The sequence below is a fragment of the Phoca vitulina genome, unplaced genomic scaffold, assembly GCF_004348235.1.
Source record: "Phoca vitulina isolate PV1807 unplaced genomic scaffold, GSC_HSeal_1.0 scaffold14, whole genome shotgun sequence".
NCBI classification, from domain to species: domain Eukaryota; kingdom Metazoa; phylum Chordata; class Mammalia; order Carnivora; family Phocidae; genus Phoca; species Phoca vitulina.
Genome location: NW_022589717.1, coordinates 33155197 through 33169067, shown reverse-complemented (window position 1 = coordinate 33169067; position 13871 = coordinate 33155197). Strand labels below are relative to the sequence as shown.

The 13871-nt window shown below is 38.0% G+C and overlaps 1 long non-coding RNA gene across 1 annotated transcript in view; it reads left to right on the top strand.

The window, feature by feature from the left end:
• Nucleotides 1–4323: 4323 nt before the first annotated feature.
• The window catches only part of LOC116637508, a 52424-nt gene continuing 42876 nt past the window's right edge, over nucleotides 4324–13871 (top strand). The window contains exon 1 of the long non-coding RNA XR_004300494.1: nucleotides 4324–4359. This is a non-coding gene — a long non-coding RNA (uncharacterized LOC116637508). The remainder of the gene's footprint in view (nucleotides 4360–13871) is intronic.

The window sequence follows — 13871 nt, the reverse complement described above, 5'->3', positions numbered from 1 at the left end:
CTTTGACTACTTTCTTAGCTGTATTCCTTATATGAAGTTAGCAAGTCTTTTTGGCTCTACCTTTTAAATGTATGCCCCATCCAACCAGTCCTTCTTACCTCCATTGCCAACAGGCCACTTTCATTTCTCACCTGAATTATTGCAGTAGATTGTTAACTAGTTTCCCTGTTTCATCAACAGTCTATTCTAATAGATTTTCCAGAGTGATCCTCATGACAAAAAGCTCAGACTATCAACTCCTCTACTCAAAACCCTCCTTTGTTGTCCCTTCTCATGCAGAATAGAAGCCAATGTTTTTACAATCCTCTATAAGGCCCACAAGAGCTATCCCCCTCTCTTCCTTATTTCTGACTTTATCTCTTAGTATTCACCCTTGTTCATTCTTGTTCTCCTGGTTCACAGACCTCTTTGCTGTCCTTTAATGAGCTAGGCAAGACTATGCCCCAGGGCATTTGCGTTTACTTTTTTTTTTTTCTGCCTTAAAATTCCTTTCCCAAGATATTTACATTCTCTATCCTTCAAGTTTTTACTTAAATGTTACTCTCAGTGCAAGGCCTTCCCTCACCTCCTTATTTAAAATTGTAACCTTTTTACCCTGCACTCCCTATCCCTGCTCCCTACTATACTTCACTCCAAAGAATTTAGCAGGGTTTGACATACTATATATCTTGCTTATTGACAGGTTTTCTCCTCCTCCAGTGGAAGGCAAACTCCACAAAGGCAGATTTCTGATTGATCTATTCATTGCTGTGTCCTCAATATCTGGAAAAAGGTCCGCCACTCAGTAATATATGCTGGGTCAATGAGTGCATTTATGAATAAATGAGGAAATGGCTATTTGTCATTTTTTGTCTGGTTGCTATATGGGGTATTTATGGGGGAGAGATAATCTTTCTTATACATCTAGAACATATAAGGCATTTTGAATTTTCTGATTGTTTCATATAAATCTACTCTACGTAGCATGTGATATTCTTCCCATTTTACCAATGAGGATACTGAAATTTAGAGAGTAAAACCAACATGCCCAAAGTATGTGATGTGAACTTCAGATTTATGTCTTTGAACTCCAGACCCATATATTCAGCTGCTCACTTTGTCTCGACTTGAATTTCTAATTGGCAACTCAAACTTAACATGTCCAAAATACTACTCCTCATTTCATCTCCCTTTCCAAACCTGTTCTGATCACAGTCTGTCTCATCTTAGTTGATAGCAACTCTATATGTCCAGTTGTGATGTGAACTGTTATCTCCCTGTCTGTAATCTGTACCCCTTCTAATAATACATGCTGCTAGAATTAGGATTTCTATCTTCATCCCTATACATAACATTTCTGTTCTACCCATTTCTTATCCTTGCAAAAATAGCATTAGAAAAATACCTATAGATTTTATATCCCTTTGGGGTCAACAAGTAGAAGATCAATATTCTCACAAAATATACTAGACTTTGGAGTGGAGATTCTCCTATCGGTATAGCATTTCTGACAGTCATTAGTGGCCCTTCACCCTTTATCCAGACATTTATCATAACACTCTGCCCATTTCCTTTCTCCACAGCCTGCCTCTCTTCCCAGCTGAGCTATTTCCTGCTTAAAATCTCAGCCTATTCTTAGGGTCTGGTGTCACAAAAACAATATTTTTCTCTAATGTTTCTGAAAATATTAATTGTAGGTTTTCTGCAAATTTCATCTGTTCCCTACCCCACATTGTATCCTTTTCCTTTGAGATTGTTCCTTTTTCTTTTTCTCTTAAATTTTTTTTTTCTTATTTGGTTTCTATCTTTAATGTTATAAAGGTTTCTCAGTTCTACCCTGGTTGTGCATTCACATTAAAGAGTCAATGAAGCTTTGGGGGCACACACGGGGCTTACCCGTTAAGGCATTATAGAGGGCAGCCCACCGCCAGCTGTGAACATGTGTCTTTTCTTCTTGATCCCTCCATTTTCTTTATCTGGTCTTCCGCCTGCTTGTCACATTCTGTAAGCTAGTGTGTGAAGGAGAGTAAGAATATCATCATTCAGTCTGTAGACTTTTGTTAGTTCCTAGTGTTTAGTACAGCACATCAGCTCTCCTAGAGCTATGTTTCCAGGTCTGCAGGATTAATTGCTTCCTGTACAGAGAGGCAATGCTCCGGCTTTCAGCTACCCCCACCTCAGACTGGCTCCTCCCCCCATCCCTTCCAAAAGTACATATCTTTAATTTCTGAGTCTGAGATTCTGTGACTCAAACCAGATTAATTCTTCCAGTTTTCCTCCCAGGCAAGCACATAGGGTGGAACTTTCTATATTCTTCTATGTCATTTACTACTCACAGCAATAGAGCAAATAGCTTTTAGGTGTCCTGACTCAAGAGATGAACTGCCTTGCTTCAAACCCTAACTCTGCCACTTATTAAGTATATGATCTGAGTAAATTCTTCAACCTTTCAGGGCCTTCCTCATCTGTAAATTGTGGATAATAATAGTACCTATCCCAAAGAGCTACTAAAATAATGAAAGCACTTATAAATGTGCCTGACACACATAATAGATGCTAGAGAAATGTTTGGATTTACTGTGTACTTTCATTCTTTCTACAATCTGCTGATTTCTACCAGTTCCTGTTGTTTCTCTTCCTATTCTTTTGTCCTTATAGATTAAGATGTCCTATTCCCTTATTATCAATTTAATAATGTTTTTGGAACAAGCTGATATAAATACTTTAATACTTTATAATTATCTTAATAATGGAACTCTCCCAAATCTATTCCCCTCTTTATGTATTAGCATGGTAAATCAATACCTGTTCTGGTAATCTGCCTGGTACTTGCAAACCTCTGGGAAATGGTTTGCTTTCCGGTCCCCTTCCTAGGGACCAGAGTCCTACTATCGAATCCCAGCCAGCCTACCAGTGCACAAGCCTCTCGGACTGCCAACTACTTGCTTGCTCAGATTTCCCCAAATTCCCTGTGCCGGGAGTCACCTTCACCATGCCGAACCTAAGGAGACACTTCTACTTTGATGTGTTGAATTTTCATTGCCTGTGTTTGCCCTTAGATTTACTAATCACTCTTTTTCTTGTTAGCTGGGATCAAATTCTTTGTTTTTGAACCTTTCAGAGCCTCTCCAGTTTTTAACTGGCCCAGGCCTAGGTATTTAACCAAAATATTACACAACTTCCTTTCTTTCTATTTTTAAATTCTCACTTCCCATTTTCATTTTTCTCTTTTTTCTCCTATTCCCTTCCTTCTCTGAAATTTGAAAGAACACTTTTAATAACTTTTGAGGCAGGGCTTTTTAGTGATAGGATGACAGATATATTATATCCACTAGAAATATGTTTGAAGAACTGTATACACAGGAAATAGTCAGCAATGCATTATTGTTTAGGGAAATGCAGTCATCTTTCTCATTACTATAATAAGGGGCATTTTTATTTTTTATTGTACACTAGCAAACCATTCCAATTTCACTCTAGTTGCACGTTAGGCTTCATATTCCAAAATGAGGAACAGTAATGAGGAAGAGTAATTATTCATAGTTTACTACAGTGAAATGATTTTGTGAGAATGACATTTTCATAATCACTCTCCCCCACCAGTACTGTCATTACTATCAAATTAAGAAATATACAAATATTTATTTAGAAATCTCTGAGAACATAAAGGGTTTAAGATTGTGTTATATTTACTCTTCCCTCCCATGGGCTTTGAGAAGACATGGCCATTTTGAAGTGGACAAAAATGACCTTGAATTTACAAAATGCATCTAAAATACTCAGTAATTGAAGCTACTGAGTACTAGAGAGGGAGAGTAATTAGAGTGTGTACTAACGTTAACAAGTCAGAAGTACTATAACAATGGAAGTGAGGCACTAAGTCTGGAGCAGGAAATGCTGCTTGCTCCATTTTCATATACTAATTAAAATACAGCTGCATTTTTATTTGGTTGTTCACTCTTGCTTACCATTTATACCATTGTGTCATTGTGGATACCAGTGTGTGTACTAATCTGTCTGTGAGGGGCTAGGCATCTTATTCACTGTGCAGAGATCAGTAGACTTTCCTTTGTAGAGCTCTGATAAAATGGAAATCAACTCCTAGGAACAAATCTCACTGAAGGAAGGAGGGAGGAAGGAAGGGAGGGAAAGAAACTTGCCAGATTAGTTCTCATTCTAAAGTCCCCTACCTCAAGCATTGATTCACTGTTGCTTATAGACAGTCAGTTTGCTCATGTCATGTATACTTAGTTAGCCTATAATGTTAAAAAGACTGCCATCTAAATACGGAATCATGTAGAAAGTCAGATAGTTAAGGATTGCTTCCTCTTTCAGTGTATGCTCATTATTGGCTTTGCAAATCCTCAGTCAACATTACAGGTAAGAATTTGTAGAGATTTACTATTTTATTATAATTTAAATGTAAAAATAGATACATTAAAATAAAAGTAGGGATCCACCGTGTTTTAGTTGTATTCTATGTCTGATACTGGAGAGATATGTATCATATTATATCATGTCATACATATCTTTCAGAATTCACCTATTATGCTCTATTCTACTATAGCAACTCAACAGTTCTATAATTTTATTGTTATAGTAATCAGTTTTTGAGAAAATTGAGAGCACAAAAGTAGAGAATACAAATGTTCTTATTTTATCTCCTGTGTATTTTTGTTTGCTTGTTCAGGAACTCTTTTTTAGTGCTGGAGAAAAAAACAACTTCTTTAATAAATGATTCTCTGCTAACAATTTGATAGGAAACAATTTTGAGTTTGTGAACCCTGTAAAATTATGGGTTTATGCCTGTTTTTCATTCTGTTAATAAACTTCAAGGCTTGTTGAAAAATGACGCATTTCAGAATTAAATAAAAACACCTTACATCAAAATATTATATTGGCCTCTCCCTTTCAAACATGCCAGGCTCGGGAATTCTATAGCTCCAAGGTAAAGATGTCTTCTCCCTGAGCCTTGCTGGTCTTCGGAGCCAGTTACAAATTATACTGGAGTGAGTTAGTTCCTGCATTTTGTCAAAATGACTACAGCTTCCCTGCAAATTTGTAAAGTGTGGTCGATGGAAGAAGACACCTTTAATTTGTTTTTATCTCCAACACTCAGAAAAGACAAGCCAAAGAGCCATAAATGTTTTTCCTATTTTGAAGATTGATTTGAATGCCATAAAATATGTAGAGTTGAGAGTTGTGTAGAGCATGGTGACTTTGGAGGCAAACAAGGCTGTGAGTTCCATCCCTGTATGAGTTTTAAAGTTGTACTCTTAGAAACTGTGTGTGCAATTGTATCCCTAACTGTAACTCAGTTTGTTAATTCATGGCCTGAAGATAAGATTGAAATTTCTCATGTGTCTCCTCAGGACCTCATTTCTAAATGTTTATTATTGCTAACACACAATAGAAAAATCTCGATTTCTAATTTTTTTCTTTAAATAGCAGCAGCTCTATGGTGTCCAGTTGTAGAGCATCCAAATCTTGATCTTGGGGTTGTGAGTGAGCCCCACGTTGGGTAGAGAGATTACGTTAAGAAAAAAAAAAAAGCAGAAGCTCTGTCTGAGCTCATATGCATATGCCCCACAAGAGACCAATTGGTTGGAGCAGGGAAGCTGCTGCTTCCTTTGGATGTCTCTCTGGGCCACCTCTCCCCCTTCCTCAGCCCACGCATTTTGTTTCTGTTCCTGTTCACCGCCTGGGTCCTTAACCATTATAGGTTGCAAACATTGCTTTAGATTTAGGGCAGCTGCTAACCTATTAGTAACCATTTGGTTTTGAAAAGGTGACGCTTGCTGACCCATGCAGAACATAAACTGGATTTCAGTCACCTCTCACTCTCTCACGTGAGTGACCTTACATAGTAGACAAGCAGCCCAAGCTTAGATAGAATATACAACAACAGCCAAATGTACCCTGATAAAATGGGAGCTTTCCATTAATCTGGAGTTTGAGCAAAAGAGTATTTCTGTGTCAGCACAAGTCAGTCATCCTTGCTTGGAGGAAATGGCGAAAAACAAAAGCTGGAGGTCTACTGCTTTGTTTAAACAGGACAGCAACATTTTGGACCATACAAGGCACATCCAATTTATGTGGTACAAGTAAAGCTTCCAGAAAGATTTTCCTCAATGTTACCTTTTTTAAAAAGTTCAAATCCGGTTCCTTATGTTATAAATGTGAGGTTTTTCACAAATGACTAAACCTCATGAGTACTGTGGAGTGACTCATGCTGATAGATCATTGCTTCATTTTTAAAGCAAGCACCCTGTAGACATTTGAAAACCAAATTCATAAACTGAGGTTTATTTTGTTATGTGTGGGCATTTATAAATATCAGCTGGGAAAAGAGAGAAGAGGAGTTACCTTTTTCAATCTTAAGCACTGCTCAGGAGTTCCTCCACATGGAGCGGCATTGTGACGAAGCCGTGCCAAGACCTTCACAGCTCTGCGGCGAGGCTGCTTTAATAAGGAGGTTTGAGACAGGCTGGAGGAGAATGCTCTGCCTGAGTTTTGCTTCCTGATGGTTCGACACAAAAGCCTGATATTGATCTGGCATTGGAAGGGACATCTGTAAATGCTTGAGGTGATGTTCTGTGAAGGATAAATTTAGGAAGAAAATAATTAGGTTCAGTTTTCTGTGGTGACTAATCCATAAATGCTTTTAGAGGGAAAAGCTTAGTATTCAGGTGCATGCAGAGGCACTGGGCGAAGTTCTTCGTGTACTAGAGGCAGGGGGTCTAGACCAGATATTACAAGATCCTTTAGCTTGTCAGCGGCACAGCATGAGAAATATTTGCAAGCCAAGGTTATTCCTGCAGCAAACATTCAAGACTGCTGAGAAGAAGCAGTCTGTGTTTTGTTGAGTGTGTAGTATTCTGGGTGACCCTGGATGGGGTTTGCCTCAAACAATATGCAAGCAGTGAGGAAATGTAGGCAGAGAAAAATCCATCAGTTCTATGGTGATTTTGTACTGAACCCAGGGTCAGACAATCAGATGTATGAATGTTGTTCAAATTTTTGAGTTATTTGTTTTTACTTGTTTTATTACTTTAGACTCACCAGAAATAAGCCCAACAACTTGGCAGTCCGACCACCTGCGTCCACCTTCCAATGAGCCATCAGTGGCTCTCTGAGCCTTTAAGGCGTAGGATGAAGCCGGGGGAGGGTGTGCTTCATAGTTTTCCATTTTAACACACCTCCCACATGCCCGACTCAGTATTTCATAGATTGGGGTTGACAAGCAAAGATATCTGAAGAATGTAGCCTGATAGTCACATATTACCTGTCAAGGTAATAACTCCCTTAGGGTTTTAGGAAAAAGAAGCCTTCCAACCTGACATTTACAAACACTGCCGGTTTCAGCCTGTCTACTACCCCCCGTTGCCGAGCCTGGTATCCAAATGCTATACTATAGGCTAACATCCCACAAATACAAGAGAGAATGAAGAGCATCTGACACTGTTGGACCCCCTTTTCTTCAAACAGTCCTGGATGTCATGAACAGGGAAAAAGAGAACTAATTTTCTGTGAAATCAAACATCCTCGTTGACCCAGCTTGACTCACATTGCACCAACATGTCAGTAGTTATAGAATTTTTTGCAATGGTTAGGAGGAAAAAAATCACTGCTTGTTGTTTATCATTGTAAATGTTTCCATTGTAAATCTTTCCTGAGTTTGACTAATTATGTGGATGATATCTTATAGTTAGAATATACATTTTAAAAAACTTATCTTTTCCCTGAGTAAAAATAATGGTTATCCTTGGAAAATAAACAATTACAACATTCCTATGAAGGGTGAAGCTATGAATTAAATTCCTTTTTTTGCATCCCATGTGTCCTTAGTGTATCTCATCCTGTTTGGATCATAATCTTTCTCTGTGTCCACATCATCTCAAAATGAAAATTCTGAAAATCGGCATCAGTAAAATGGGTGGCTATCTCGGGGTCTCCATCTACATCCTCTTCTTTTGCTTGATCGTGCAATTTTAACACCATCCTTGCTGGGATTTCCCAAATCCATTTTTGCCTATTGTACAGCAAAGTCTTCATTTTCCAATAACACATTCTGTGACTTTTTCAGCATGCCTTTCTCATACACTTCTCTTTCATATCATTTAGTGCGAGTTCCTGTTAGCTCATGATTGGATTATTACACTGTTTTAGATGCCTTCCTCACTTTCAGGATTTATATCTTCGAAACTCTATTTTTACCACAGCCTAAGGTGTGTAGCCACTACAGTGATTCAAGGTATTATAGCACTCAGCCATCGGACACTTGGTACCGATCAGACCAAATATAAATACCTATATTTGAATTTCAAGTCATTTTAGCTTGCTGTTTTGGTTTCTAACTACAATTGTTTGCTTTTGTGTTGGTCGCCATGACCTCCTCTCCAGGTAAGATAACATTTCTCTTTCTTTCACGTACCACTCCTGCTGACTGTATACTCAAGTTTTCTCCTATGCCTCAGAAAGCCTATAAACTATTATTGTTTTTCCATTTTTCTATCTTTCATTCCCTTCTTTCTTCCCTTCTCCTTGCCTTTATGTCTCCCCAGCTCTCTCAATGAATATTTAATGGTAGTGCTTTAGAGAGAGAACATTAAGAGCAAGCTTGCAATAGGTGAATAAAGAAAGAGAACAAGAAGTTTATAAACCAAAATACTTTTAGGCTGCCTCTTATTACAAACAGCATGCAAGCCTGCATTCCATTCTCCCCCAAACCATCTGTCACAGTTATAGTCCCAGTTTGCTAATTTGAAATTTCACTCTTTGGTAGTTTCTCTTAAGAATCAATGGCCACAACAATGTTCTCAATTCAAAATCATGTTTTTACTACAGTGAATGACATATTTTAAGGAGATGGTATTGAATCCCTAATCATTTTTTAGTTCAAAGGGGATTAAAGGAAGATTGTATTTTAGGGCACAAGTTGAAAGATTGGTATTTCGTATACTTTCCCCTGGGCTGGTGAACGGAGACAGATTGGTAGAAGAGACAGCTGCTGCTACGTGAATGGGAGTAACTTCCGACCAGAGCGTGCATGTGTATTTGGAGATAGAATTAGAGTTCAGTTAATATTCAAAGTGGTTATCCAGCCACAATTTTGAAAAGTAGATGCTCCACTGGAACCATTTGCAAAAGATGCATGAAAACCCTAGGAGGGAACACCCACATCCAAGGAATCTGGGGAGGGCCTTACGGGAGAGGCTTGTGCTGGGTTTATGGCGTGAATGGAGACGTCAGTCGGAGGGGTGGTGGGCATTGCAGGAAAGGGCTGATGTGTACTGAAGCAAAGCGGCAGGAACAAGGACGGGACATTTAGGGAACTGCAAGTTGTAAGACATGAGACCTCAGGATTTTAAGGAGAAAAGTCACTTGTTCAGATTACAGTTTTAGAAAAATCAATGTGCAGCAAAGTAGACTGGATTAATGAGTCTCCATCTATATCCCTGAAGAATATTGGTGTAGTCAAAGCTGCTCACAAGTAACAGTGGTTTAATTAGCAGGAAAATTGGTAGTTTCCTCAACTGTAAGAGTTTCTCTTGTGTTTTCATTAAAAAATCTTTTATTTGCCTACAAGTACCACCGATAACAAAAAACAAATATAATAAGTGGTATTGATTTGACAAATATGAATAACTGTAATAACTGAAACAACCATCTATGCTTCTTTTTTACTGTAGTTTTTGCAAGCATACTGCCTGTGGATGTGTTTTTATACTTTATGATATAAAATATTATGTTTTCTGTTATGAAAAATTCCCCAGTTTATGTGCTGAAATAAATCTCTAAATGTTTCATGATATCCACAGAATAAAAATAGCATTCAAACTCCCTCTGCCCAGTTTGACTGCTGCTCTGTCTCACACCCTCTTGGCTCCACCTCTGCGTTCAGCTCCATTCACGGCAGGCAGTTCAATGAAGGATTCAAGTCACTTCATGCTGCCAGTGTCTCAGGTCAAGTCTCACATGCCTTTAGTTTCTGTTGTATGGAGGAGCTAACATTCCTGAGGGCAATTCGCAAGAAACGTGGGGTATAGATCCACTTGTCTTCCCACCAATCTTGAAGAGGTCGATTCTGAGTGTTCTGTAGGCTCTCTGGTAGTTCCAGACGGATCCAGCTCCCTGTGGCCAGTGACCAGCTTGATAATGACTCTGCATTAGTCTTTTCCTCCTTCCCTCACTACTGCCCTCTGGGATTTCCTCCCAAATAAACAACCTGAACACAAATTTTGTCTCAGCCTCCACTTCTGAGGATAAACCTTCCTCCCTTAATGATTCTCTCTACTTCTCATAGAGTTTGAGGACCACTAAGGGACAGGAATAGTCCTAGAGGGACAACAAGACTTTTGAGGAGGCCGTTCCTAGGATGAGGGCAAACATAATCAAGGTTCTGGTTCTACCTGACACAATGATATCTGGGATGGAGCACATGCCAGTTAACATAACAAAAATGCCTTCTACTTTTATAGTGCTTCATCCTATTCAAAAATTGTTTATTAAGATTTTAGTTTTTAATTTTTTTTGCAAGTCCCTCGTTTAATTTTTTTCTAAATTCAAATCTCTCTCTTTCTCTATTATTCCATTTATATAAAATCCAAACCCATCAGACTAAGTTCTGGTGTTGGTAGTCTGATTAATGGTGATCTTTAGGAAGAAGGAGGAAGTATAATGACTGGGAGGGGGCACACGTCAAACCTCATGTTAATGTCTCCATTATTTATGTGAAGTGTGTAGGGGAGGGATTATTTTCGTATTAGAAATGAGGAAACTTAGGTATGCAAAGTATAAGTGATTTTTTTAAGGTCAGGTAACAAGTGAGGGACAGACCTGACTGTCAAAGACTTTACTTTAGATCCTAATTAAGAAATAAATATTTCTCTATGAACCCACGGAAACTAAGCTGCTCTCTAATTGCTTTGCTAAACTATATGTGTGGCAGACTTTGAAAGAGGTCGATAAATAATACCAGCTTCCTCATTCAAGTTCTGAATCAAATGAGAAATAGGATAAAGAATTGACAAATGTAGACAAAAAATTATCAGCTTTCTGATAAAGCTGAAACTCATGAATAGGGACTTATTTGTTTAACTCCAGAACTAGAAAGACCTGCCCACTTCGTAGCCCTAGTTGTACCGCAGCTGGTTGCTATGGGAAAGGAATAAGAAGGGGCTGGACATCACATGCTAGGTTTGTCCTTCAAACCTCTTTAATAAGGGTAAGACACTCTTCCTCCAGAAAGGAAAGAGCAAAAGAGAGGAGAGACGCCACGGGTCTTATGCTAAATGGGAATAGGGAATAAGGAATCCCTCTCAATAATGTGATCAGTCATGAATTCATTCATTGACAATGTGTACAGAGTGACCACTATATTTCAGGTACAGAGTGATATAGTTATAACTCAGAATAACTGGCATGTGCTCCATCCCAGATGTCATGAGCAAGACATCATGTTCCCTGCCTCCTGCTGTTGGTTAAAATCTGAAAAAGTAATCTCTAGCATAAAGTCAAAAATTTATTAGTTCTTGATAAATCATAATAAATGATAGTAAAGTGAGAATCATCTAATATAAATGAATTTAAAACTTCAAACTATGAGTTGCATGAAGATGTATATGTACTGCTTTTTATTGCATTATGCTTTTAGAAGAGATAATCTAATATCTGCCTGCAATATCAGATAATTTAATACTGATAATCCAATATCTAAGTGACTCTCCTTTGTTTGCAGAGAAATATCAGCCACCAACTTCAACCTCTGCATCCATACCATTCCTACTTTGAGGTGGAAGAGATGTCTCTGTCACCATAACCTGAATCTCATTCTCTCCCAGTGGTAGAAGCAATATTCTTCAACCCACCCTTCTCTCTCTCTCTTTTTTTTAAAGATTTTATTTATCTATTTGATAGAGAGAGGGAGACGGAGCACAAGAGAGAGAGAGAGCACCAGTGGGAGGAGAGGCAGACTCCGCACTGAGCAGGGAGCCCGATGTGGGGCTCAATCCCAGGACCCTGAGATCATGACCTGAGCTGAAGGCAGCCGCTTAACAGACTGAACAATTACGGCACTCCTCTGCCTTTTGATAAAGAGAAACATTTAAACATTTCCCATCTAAAATAAGCAAAATACACACACACACACACACACACACACAGTTATTGACCTAACATGCCTACTTAATCATCCTCTTTCTTGCTCCCTTAGCAGAAAGCTTCTAAAAGAGAGGTCAGTCTAAAATTCACATTCCTACTTCATCTGGCTTGTTTCACTACCCACCAGGTACACAGTTTACTTCTTAATCTAGGCCCTGCTTCTTTTCTTTATTGTCTTTTATCATTGTCTCACGGCCTCCTTGAATAATGACTGGTTTCCCAAATATTCCATGCTGTCATGCCTCTGTACTTTTATACATATAATTCCCTCTCCATGAAAAGTCTTCATCCTCTTCTTTATCTTGTGAAGTCCTTACTTTTTTAAAAATGACTCAGTCTAAGGGGTACCTGGCTGGCTCAGTCAGTAGAGCACACAACTCTTGACCTTGGGGTCATGAGTTCATGCTCCAGATTTTTACTAAAAAAATAACAAAATAAAATAAAATTCTTTAAAAAAAGGGAGTTTAAGCTCCATCTTCAGGTTTATGTTCCTTTCTCAACTGAGTAACTGGCTTATATTTGTGCTCCTTTAGAATTCTCTGGATATCTCTATGATTTCTATTATTTTAAATCTCTTAAAGTATGTGTTATGGTCTAGAATGTGGTCTATCTTGGTGAAAGTTCCATGTGAGTTTTAGAAGAATGTGTATTCTGCTGTCATTGGATGAAGTAGTCTATACATGCTCATTATATTCAGTTAATTAATGGTGTTGTTGAGTTCACCTATGTCCTTCCTGATTTTCTACCTGCTGGGTCTATCCCTTTCTGAGAGAGGGGTGTTGAAGACTTCAGTAATGACAGTGGATTCATCTGTTTCAACTTACAGGTCTATCAGTTCTTGCCTCGCGTAGTTTGATGCTCCGTTGTGAGGTGCATTCATGTTAAGGATTGTTATGTCTTCTTGGAGAATTGATCTCTTTATCATTATGTAATGCCTTACTTTATACCTAATAACTTCTCTTGCTTTGAAGTCTCCTCTGTCTGAAATTTATATAGCTACTCCTGCTTTCTTTTGACTAATGTTAGCATGACACATTTTTCTCCATCCATTTCCTTTTAGTCCATATGCCTCTTTATATTTAAAATGGGTTTCTAATAATAGATATATAGCTGGGTCTTGCTTTTTGATCCATTGTGATAGTCCTTGTCTTTTAATTGGTGTATTAGGACATTGATGTTCAAAGTAATTATTGATATGGTTGGATTAACATCTACTGTGTTTGCTACTGTTTTCTACTTATTGCCTTTGTTCTTTGATTCTATTTTTGTCTTCCACTCTTTTCCTGATTTTTTTGTGGTTTTCATTGAGCATTTTGTACAATTCCATTTTCTTTCCTTTCTTAGCATATCAGTTACAGTTCTTTTTAGTGGTTGCCTTAGAATTTATAATACATATTTATAAGGAATCCAAGTCCACTTTCAAGTAACACTATATCAAATATTACTGTAAATAACACTATACTAAGAGTGAATACCTGATAACAAAATAATTCTGATTCCTCCCTCCATTTTGTATCATTACTGCCATTTATTTTCACTTATACATATGCATACATATATACATAAACATACATCATTGAATATATTGTTGCTATTACTATTTTGAACAAATTGTTTTCTGTTAGATCAGTTAAGGGTAAAAGAATAAAAGTTTGTATTTTAACTTCACTCATTTTTTCTCAGATGCTCTTCCTTTCTTTACGTAGATGCTAGTTTTTGACTGATACCAT